Raw genomic sequence first — 8699 nt, 5'->3', positions numbered from 1 at the left:
TGGGAGTATGGCAGAGTTTAGCCAGTTCATCTCATTGTTGTTTATTTTTTTGTGGATGAGGGTGAGGGTTTTATATTGGATTATTTGGTTGATGGGAAGCTAGTATAGTTCTTTGAGTGTGGGTGTGATGTGATTGCATTTTTTTATGTTTGTGATGGATCTGGCAGTGGCGTTTTGAAGTACCTGAAAAGGTCTGAGGGTGGTTTCGGGGAGGCCGAGGAGTATCGTATTACAGTAGTCGAGTTTGGAAAAGATTGTTTGGAGGACTGTTCGATAATCCTGAGTATGAAGAAGGAGTTTGAGTTTTTTTAGTGTTTGCAGCTTAAAGAATCCATCCTTGATCATGTTGGAGATGTGGTGTTTGAAGTTGAGTTCGTTGTCAATGGTCACTCCTAGATTTTTTGTAGTATGTGTAAGTTGCGACCCTACATTTTTAGGGGAGTCGTTGTTGGGGAGGGATGAGGAGTGGTCGTTGGAGATATGTAGGATTTTGTTCTTATTTTGGTTGAGGCAGAGTGATAGTTGTGATAGCAGTTGAGTAATTTTCATGCTGAGTTGGTTCCATATGTTTAAGGTATATTCGATGGTTTTGTTTATGGGGAGTAAAATTTGTATGTCGTCGGGGTATACATAATAAGTGAGGTCTGATTCTGAGAGGAATTTGCAGAGTGGGAGGAGGTATATGTTGAATAGGGTGGAGGATATGGAAGATCCTTGTGGGGTCGCCATGTGTAAGTGGTATTTGGGATGATTCTGACGTATTTATCTTTATGTTGAAGGATCTGTTTGTGAGATATGATTCGAACCATTTGATTGTAGTGTCTCGTAGTCAAATTTCTTTGAGTCTGATTAGGAGTGTTTTGTGGTTGATGGTGTCAAAGGTGGCAGATATGTCCAGGAGTATCAGGAGGTAGGATTGGTCACGGTCAAGTCCTCTGAGGATGGTATCGGAGAGTGTGAGAAGGAGGGTTTCAGTGCTGAAAAGTTTTCTGAAACCATGCTGAGCAGGTAGTAGGATGTTGTGGTTTACTAGGTGATCCGTGAGTTGATTGTTGGCTGTTTTTTCGAGGATCTTGGCTATGAATGGGAGGTTGGATACTGGTCTGTAGTTTGCTGGATCAGATTTGTCAAGTTGAGGTTTTTTGAGAATGGGTTTGACTATTGCGTTTTTGAGTTTGTCGGGGAATATTCCTTGCTCGAGTGATAGGTTGATGATATCAGTTATGGGTTTGGTGATGAGCTTGCTGATGAGTTTTAGGGTTTTGATGGGGATGGGGTCTAGAGGATGGGAGGCGGGGTTAGTTTTTTTTAATGATGGTTTCTATTTCTGTTGATGCAACGGGGTTGAATTGTGACCACATGGAGTTGTGCAAGAGTAGTTCTGTTGTGTCATGGTGGACCGTGGGGATCTTGGCGATGATGTTGTTGACATTGTCTTTGAAGAAGTGTGCTAGGTTTTCACTGGAGATGGTGGGGATGTCGTGGGTTGAGTCATTCTGGGTTGGGTTGGTTAGGTCAGTTGGTTAGGTCAGGTCCTGGGGTTGAATTGGTATTTATGGATCTTTGTTGTATAGAAGTTTCACTTTGCTGTGTTAAGGTCCGTTTGATAGATGTGCAGTAGAGTTCTGTATTTGTCTTTCAATTCTGGTGTTGGGGTTCTTCTCCATTTTTTTCCAGTTTGTCTTAGTTTGTGCTTTGTTGAGGTTTTGATTACTTTTCTTACGGTGGGGCATAAAGATTAGGCTATATCAGCATTGATGGAAATCCAAGAGTTGGTGGCAGAGTTGGCGTCATTTTTGTTGAGGGTCTTTAAGGCTTCAGGTAGTAGATCAGTGAGGTCGTCGCTGGAGCATGGTTTGGTGAATTCAATGATGTGCTTGTTTGGTTTCAGTGGGGGGAGTTGAAGATGGAACTTGGCTTGAATGAGGCTGTGGTCGGACCACGGGGTTCCGGTGGTTATGGGTGGGCCTATGGTGGATAGTTTGTTTGGTGAAGATTAAGTCAAGGGTATGACCGAATTTTTGGTTGGGGGTGTTGATGATTTGGGTGAATCCAATGGCGGACATGGTGGAGAGTAGGAGTTCGCAGGTGGGGGGGGGGGGGGGGGTGTCGATGTGGAGATTGAAATCCCCCAGTATAATGGCTGGCTCCTGTAAGTTGATGTGGGTGGTTATGGTTTCGATCAGGGGGGAAAGGTTGTGCTGGAGGAGTCCAGGGGGTGAATAGAGGAGGAGGATTTGGAGGTTTTTGGCTTTAAATAGGTTGGTCTCAAAAGAGGGGGGTAGGTTCAATGTGTGGGATGATAATTTATGTTTTTTGTGTGCCAAGAATAGTAGGCCGCCTCCTTTTCTTTTTGGTCTGGGTATAGAGAATATGTTGTAGATGTCTCTGGGCAGTTGATTCAGTAGTATGGTGTCGGTGCTTTTCAGCCAGGATTATGTGATGCAGAAGATGTCGGGTAGGGAGTCTAGGAGCAGGTCATGGATGATGGGGATTTTCTTGGTGATTGGGCGTTGATGAGGAATAGGGTGAGAATGGTGAGTGTGGACCAGAGGATGTTAGGGTTGATAGGGGTGTTGGTGAGGCGTCTGATTGGGAGGGTGTTGGGCCTGGTGGGGTGGTGGTAATGGCAGTGGGTGAGTTTGGGGATGTAGCATGGTGTAGCCATTAGAGATGTGAATCGTGTCCTCGATCGTCTTAACGAACGATTTCGGCTGGGAGGGGGAGGGAATCGTATTGTTGCCGTTTGGGGGGGTAAAATATCGTGAAAAATCGTTAAATCGTGAGCCGGCACATTAAAACCTCCTAAAACCCACCCCCGACCCTTTAAATTAAATCTCCCACCCTCCCGAACCCCCCCCAAATGACTTAAATAACCTGGGTGTCCAGCGGCGGTAAGGAACGGCAGCGGTCCGGAACGGGCTCCTGCTATTGAATCTTGTTGTCTTCAGCCGGCGCCATTTTCCAAAATGGCGCCGAAAAATGGCGGTGGCCATAGAACAACACGATTCCACGGCAGGAGGTCCTTCCGGACCCCCGCTGGACTTTTGGCAAGTCTTGTGGGGGTCAGGAGGCCCCCCCCAAGCTGGCCAAAAGTTCCTGGAGGTCCAGCGGGGGTCAGGGAGCGATTTCCCGCCGCGAATCGTTTTCCGTACGGAAAATGGCGCCGGCAGGAGATCGACTGCAGGAGGTCGTTCAGCGAGGGGGGGTTCGGGAGGGTGGGAAATTTAATTTAAAGGGTCGGGGGTGGGTTTTAGGGGGTTTTAGTGTGCCGGCTCACGATTCTAACGATTTATAACGATAAATCGTTAGAATCTCTATTGTATTGTGTTCCATAACGGTTTAAGACGATATTAAAATTATCGGACGATAATTTTAATCGTCGAAAAACGATTCACATCCCTAGTAGCCATTGTGGGTGTTAGAGATGGGCGAGTGTATGTACTATTTGTTTGGATTTTGGATGGGGGTTGGGGTGGGGGTATGGTTGGGTCAGAGGGCTTTGAAGATGGGGCACAAGGAGCGGCACAAAGGGGCGCACTAAGGGGAAGGCCCCTTAGTCGTGCTCCTTTGGCGCGCGGCGCCTGGGACTTGCAGTAGGCTTTAAGGCCTGTTCCTGCTCTCCGCCTTCCATGAGGTGGAGCTTGCTCAAGGGGCAGAGCGTTGGCGCATGCGGCCCTAGATGGCCGGGATGAGGTAGGCCTTACCCCAACGGGAGCTCACCGATCGCGCGGCCTGGAGTCCCTCTCTTCGTTGGGTCTGGCTGTGAGGGCCGTGGGTCATCTCTGGCGTCGCGGCTCGGGCATCCTCCGGGTGGGTCGGGACCTGCGTCTCTCGGGTTGGACTGGCCGCGGTCGTGTCTTGTGGGTCGCAGGTCAAGTCCGGCAGGACTGGTCCGGCGGCTTGGGTCGGGCGTTTCAGGTCCGGCAGTTCGGTTCCGAGGGGTGTCTGGCAGGCGAGAGGCGCAGTGTTCGCGGTCCAAGAGTTGGTGCCTAGGACTTGCAGGAGGCTTTAAGGCCTGTTTCTGCTCTCCACCTCCCATGAGGTGGAGCTTGCTCAAGGGGCGGAGCGTCGGCGCTTGCAGCCCTGGGTGGCCGGGACAAGGTAGGCCTTACCCCAACGGAGCGCGCCGATCACGCAGCCTGGAGCCCCTCTGTTGGTCGGGTCCGGCTGTGAGGGCCGTGGGTCGTCTCTGGCGTGTTATCACATCTGAATGTGATAACACTTATAGTAGAGCCAGAGATTTCATGCAAAACCAGAAAATGAGGAAATAGAACACACTAAGGGCAGCTCAGTGATGTGGGAAATGGCCTCTAAATAAAGCAACCCTCACTACTTTTCTGGAAAACCTCTTCACAATCATTTGAGAAACCATTGCGATGTACTAATTGTGATAAGAAACTTTACATTTGGCAAACCCATTCTATAAGAAAATCTAAATCCCACTCTGCAAGCTGGGAGTCTTTGTGCCACTCAGTCTTGCTTCCATGCCCAGACCTTACACTCTGGAATTTCCTTTGCTACTGTGCCTTGCTAATACCTTGCCAGTCGTTGGGTGGGGGGCTGCTTTGCACCTCTCATGGTGGTTTGGAGCCTTGAAGTCACTCTTGTGCTGCTTCAAAATTCATCAGTGCCTGCCTTGGAGGTTTTACTGCTGCTTTTTCTGCTTTGTTCCCCCTTCATGCTGCCTTAGGATGCTTATGCTACTTTTGGTGCCAGTTTGCCAGCCATTAGGGGGTCTTGGCACTGTTGTTGCTGCCCTTTTTTGGAGTTTTGGGGTGTTCTTCCCACTTTTCTGCTTCTTTGATTCTCTTATACTGACTTGTTGAAATCCTACAAATGCTGGTACACCTTTGCCACTTTATAGATTCCTAGGCTATTCATGGCAGTTTTGGTGCCACTTTCCGGTCTTCTGATTCTTTCCAGGTATCTCAGTTCTTTCCCCCTTTTCTGATTTCTTCCAACAAGTTCTAAGACAACTGATTAAAAAAAAAAAACAAACCCTATTCTGGAGCCCAATATAGGCTGAAAATCACCTGTAATGTTTCCCCATGGACTTTAATGGCAAACAAAAATGAATCAAACTAAAAAAAAACACATTTTTTTTGTTTTGAAACTAAAAAAAGAATTAGAGTCCTCAGAAAATGAATTTTAAAATGAAATGAAATTTTTCCTGTTGCACATGCCTAGTAAGAGGGAGACCTGGGAGGGAAGAAAGAAAGTTAATATGAAATAGAGAAGGCAGGAAAGAGAAAATGAAAAGAAAGGAAAGATGAACAACAGAAGGTAGAAGAACTGGCAGAAGTAAAAGAAAATGGAGAAGTAAGCATGTTCAAAACACAAGGAAATGTATAAATGTGAAAAAAGGACAAAGGTTTTCTGTGACAGAGCTTGTGTGTATATGCAATTTTCTTGCCCATTAGTTTTTACTTTTATTTTTAAATTCTATAATATTTTGCTATGGAACATTCAGTCACTCACATTACAAATGTAACATATATATATGCTTATGCATTTCTTCTCTGTTTTATATTTGTGAAAATGTGCAACTTCTATTATGAGCAAGCATCCTGATTTTAAAAATGTTCTTCCTGGTCTCACATTCTTGAGTTCATTCTATATTCATACTTTCATAGTATCAGCATGAGTTTCTGATAAAGATCTGCACTCAGTGACTCAGTTTATTAAAGTTTCTAGTAGTTAGAGTGGTTAATCTGGTAGTTAAGTAGGAAGGGCTTTTAAAAGCTACACCAACTAGTATTTCTTCATGAACAAATAAGAATTAGTATAAAAATGAAATATTAATGATTTTGCTTGTTTCCACTGCAGACTATTTTTGTCAATAGGTCAATGCATAACCATTACAATGCAAGCTCACAATCTAGGCATTATATTAGACAGCATTCTTTCTATGAAACCTCTTATAAATAATATAGTAAAAAATGAATTTATCAAACTTATTAAAAAATCTGAAACCACTTTTGGTACCCCAAGATTTCCATTCAGTGCTACAAGCACTTATACTGAATGGATAGGACTACTGTAATGCTCTTTTGTTAGGTTTTCCAACCAATACCACAAGAACATTGCAGATTGACTAAAACTCTGCAGCTTGCTTACTTACAGGTACCAGGATGCATTAATATATCACACCCATTCATTCATCATTACACTGGCTTCCCATAGAATTCCATTTGTGCATAAACTGACTCAAAGCAATGTGGTTTAACTCCACATTAAGAATATATAAATCAAACAGAGTATTGTGCTCAGGAAACAAGAATTTGTTAGAAATACCATCAATTAAAATATCAAGACAGAGCATAAGTAGAGAATGAGCATTCTCTGTGACTGCTCCAGAAATGTGGTACTCTCTTCTGGAGCAGATTCAGCTGATTGAAATCTGTAAAGGATTTAAAAAGGCATTGAAAATACATCTATTTAGGTTAGCATTTGAATCCATCTAAATACAGATTCCTGTATATGAGAAATGTTTATTCTGATTAACTTTGTTTTTTGTATGTTTTATTGTAAACCACTATTAACTATAGGAGGTATGCATTCTATAAATCTATTTTAAATAAATAAATACATTGTGTTAATACTGCTGCTTTAATTATCATGTACAGTAGAAGTGAGCAGTTTAGTCCAATTCACTTGCATTAATATACTGTTACTATTGATTGCCTATACTGACACCCATCTGTTTTACAGTATGCTCCAAAAATTCTGTTCTTGTAAGACTTTTATTTCATTAACTTCCAAAGAGACTCATAAACTATCACTACTGTGATGTATACCACAATTTAATTGTGTAATTAGAGTCTCAGTTTGATATTAACAGATAGCTAATGTTTTTCTTGTGCACTGTCATTTATTTACTGTTTTGCAAATATAAGCCCTATTTCTAGGTAAAATCTTGCTTAGTTGCTAGCTGCCTGATGAAGACTGCATCCCTGGAAAGTCTGTCTTGATAATTATTCTGTAGTGGAATAAATAGCCTTCACTTGAAAAGCATTGCTGACTTTCCTTTTATTTACATGCTCCTTTCTCCCATTATAGAGGCTTTCAGACTATAGTACTGAAGCTTCAGATGCTCAGGGCAGGTCTGCCACTGAAAGTGACCTTCACAAGGTCACGTTGCCTTCTTGTGCCTTCAACGGTAAATGGATAATAATTTAATTGCAAACTCTTTGGACGCAAAGCCCGATTGGATAATTAAAACGAAACTACTCCACCACCATAATGAAACAAACTGTAGGACAACTGGTGTCATGTGTGTGGCATTGGTTTTCAAACTGCACGCCTTTTCCGGGAGAGGGGCGGAGGAAGCGTTATTGTTATTTTCAACATTACAACAGGCGCTTGCATGTTTAACTGAAATCATATTCAGATGCGGAAATAAGCATAGGCGATTTTAGTTAGCGAGCTGAGAACGCTGTTCAGTCTAACACGGCTGATCTTAAACGGGCTATGAAAAAAAAATAATTGTATTCCATAGCGCGCCTGCAACAATTCAATTATGGCCACGCAGCGCGATGAACTTCCCGACGGACTTGAAAGTTGCCTGACGCACCCCCCCCCCGCCACCAGAAAACCCTGTGCCCGCCGGTAGCAGAGCAGGAAGGAAGCGCGAGGCGAGGTGTGCGGAGAGGCGGCTCCAGAGGCTCCTCCGGGGCGCAGCTCCCCGGCACGGGAGCCGGCGGGAAGTCTGCAGAGCCGGGCAGCCCCCTTTCCTTTCCCCTCTGCTCGCGTCTGCCCTTTGGCCGGCTTGGGAAAGCGGTTTCCATGCCCACCGGCCCCGCACATGCTCACTGCCTTCCCGTACGGAGGGAGCCACCTTCCCCGGCGCCGTGCATCTGCCCCCCCCCCGCCGAGCCGGTAAAAACCCGCGGGGGGGGGGGGCAGCAGCAGCGGCGCCGGCTCGCGTGCCCCCCCTCCCCCAAAGCGCTCAGCGCCACTGCCACTCCCGGCGACAGTGAGCGGGCGGGGTGGGGGGAGGGGCGTAGTGCTGCACCTGCCGCCGGAGCGCTACAGCCCCCAGCCCCGCCTCCTCCTCCTCCTCCTCTCCTGCGCAGGCGCGCTGCCCACCCCGCTCCTCGCCCTTTAATTCCTCCGGAGCTCACGATCCGGCAGGCGGAAAGCGGCGGTGCCTGCATCTCCGAAAGAAAGAGAGAGGGAGGGAGGGAGAGAGAGAAAGAGAAGCCAAGGAGCCAGGCTCGCGCATCCCTGCCAGCGCCCGTCCCTCTGCCAGCGCCTTGCACGGGAGAGAAGAGGCTGCCAGCGTCGGGGAGCCGGTGAGTGCCTTGCAGCCGCCCGGGAGAGGGACCCCCCCCCCCCCTCGTCTCCTGTCACTGTGCGTCCCTGCTCCCGGGTTTTTCCGGCTTCGGTTTGCCACGTTTGTACGGGCGCCTCCTTTGGGCTTGCTCCGCTCTCCTTACTCTTGGCCGTGCTACCTTCCCATTCCCTTTTCGTTTCCTTTTGCTTGCCTCTGTGTGTGTGTGTGTGTGTGTGACATTAGGTGTGAAATCAAAGGCTGGAGCTGCTGATCCGCACCGCTGAGTGGATCTCCGGGAATAGAATATCAGAGAGAGAGAGAGAGAGTGTGGGTGGCAGCTTTGGCATCCTTTCTCCTTTTAGGCCGCGGATACATTTTAAGAATTTCAAACAACCCGCTTTAATATTTGATCCGGAATGGT

At 46.5% G+C, this 8699-nt stretch overlaps 1 protein-coding gene across 2 annotated transcripts in view; it reads left to right on the top strand.

The window, feature by feature from the left end:
* Positions 1-8127: 8127 nt before the first annotated feature.
* The window catches only part of CTNNA2 (catenin alpha 2), a 2350558-nt gene continuing 2349986 nt past the window's right edge, over positions 8128-8699 (top strand). For both annotated transcript variants that reach the window (XM_029593361.1, XM_029593351.1), the window contains exon 1: positions 8128-8297. The gene's annotated coding sequence lies outside the window, so the exon portion shown is untranslated. The remainder of the gene's footprint in view (positions 8298-8699) is intronic.

The sequence above is a fragment of the Rhinatrema bivittatum genome, chromosome 1, assembly GCF_901001135.1.
Source record: "Rhinatrema bivittatum chromosome 1, aRhiBiv1.1, whole genome shotgun sequence".
Classification (NCBI taxonomy): domain Eukaryota; kingdom Metazoa; phylum Chordata; class Amphibia; order Gymnophiona; family Rhinatrematidae; genus Rhinatrema; species Rhinatrema bivittatum.
Note: the sequence above shows the minus strand (reverse complement) of the source record. Positions and strands in the feature narration are given on the sequence as shown.